Source organism: Arachis ipaensis, chromosome B03, assembly GCF_000816755.2.
Source record: "Arachis ipaensis cultivar K30076 chromosome B03, Araip1.1, whole genome shotgun sequence".
Lineage (NCBI taxonomy): Eukaryota > Viridiplantae > Streptophyta > Magnoliopsida > Fabales > Fabaceae > Arachis > Arachis ipaensis.
The window spans coordinates 122,198,953-122,200,875 of record NC_029787.2 but is presented as its reverse complement, the minus strand read 5'-3'; positions in this window follow the sequence as shown (position 1 = coordinate 122,200,875).

Sequence of the window (1,923 nt, the reverse complement as noted above, 5' to 3'; positions counted from 1 at the left end):
AATTCAGTAGAGAATAAAGAGTTGTATAAGGTTGTATAACTATTTGACAGGGTTTTAGAGCACCATTTAGATAGTTAGCAAACAAAATTAAGAACACGTAACTAGGATATAGTAATTGAAATGGAAAAATAGAAATTTAAAAATTGCAAAGTTTGTAACTTGCACGATTCTAAAACATTATATTGACATAATTAAAGACCAAAGCTAAGGTTCCATGTTTTTGTTTTAGATTAGTTAAACAACACGCATGATGCTGGTAATGGTAGATCAATGATACCATTGTCTAGTATCTAATAATCTAATAATACTATCAATATAACGAAAACAAGTTCATGGAAATGCAAGAAGAAAATTAAATCAAGATAAGAAGAAAAGAAATTAGTACAACACGAATCTGACAAACGTATGACCCGAACCCGGTTTGTGGGCGTCAAGTTTGACCCGACAAAACAATTGAGGAATTGACACGTTTGGAATCATAAGAAGCGTGGGACCCAAAGGACTTTGGCGAAGAAAGTGGTGTCAGATAGACATAAAATAAAGTCAGTAATTTAAAATGTAATAACTGCAAACATACTTTGATACAAAACCGTATGCCATATGCTGTGGATAAATCATAAATTAACTGTCACCAAACTTTAGCCTCTCGTTTTATTTTTGGTACCTATTAGGCCACACGTTACACATTTGTTTGGGACCAAATAAAATTTAAAAAATAAATATTTATTTGAGAACATAAATGGTAAAAGTTACCAGTTATTAAGGTAGTGTTTATTCGGAGAGATTAAAATTTAATATTTTATTCAATGGTTAGAGAATAAAATTAAAATTTTAATTTTTTTAGTATTTTTAGATAGTTGGGACTTAAAATATTAAAATTTTTAAGAATATAGACTGAAATTTTAATAATATTTTTTAATAATTAAGAATAATTTAGTAAATATTTTTATTTTATCTTTATATTTATTTTGAATCAAATTGAATACTAAGATAAAACTGAGTCATATACACTCTATACCAAATATAATACAAAGACTTAATTTAGTCTTAGTCTCTTAGTCTTAGTCTTACTTTCAAACGAAACCTAATATCATTTTGAATAAAGTATTATTTTGATTTCCTAACATTTTAATTGTCCTATTTCAATTACAAAAGAATGTCTTATTTCAATTCAAAAAATTTTAAACGGATTCAATATTATTCCATTATTAAATTTGACATAAATAATTAGTATATTAAAGAGCCAATAATATATAATTTCAGTATGTAAATAAAATCGACCACTAGCGATCTCTGACGAAAAAAATGTCTCTTTGATTATAAAAAATTGATTGATTTATAGGATTTGAAATCTAGAAGAAATATCATAAGAAAGTTTTGATTATATTTTTCTAACACATAGAATAAGATATGAGTTAATAATGATGTTGTTAATGTTCATATCACTCATTTTATTAATTATTTGTGTTAAATTTAAAGTGTACATTCATATACAGTTTGTATTTATATAAAATTGATTGTTAAAAGATATCAAATAATAATTTAGTCAAATATATCAAATTATCTAATAGTTATTAACTAATAACTTTATACAAAGATATCTATTTTCACCTAAATTTAATAATAGGACAATTTACATAAATAAATGGCTACACCTTTAAAATTACGCAATTACATTATTTTCAAAATGAAGACGCAAATACATTATTTCATATATCTATAGAAACAGCTACTGTCAGTAGCGATTTACATAAACACATAATCCACTGCTGCCAATCGCGGATTACGTTCAAATGTGGCAGCACAGAAACCGCTAGAGCCTGTCGCAGTTTCTGTTTTCTTTACTGGCAATAGCGGTTTCTATAGATATATGAAACAATGTATTTACGTCTTCATTTTGAAAACAATATAATTGCGTAATTT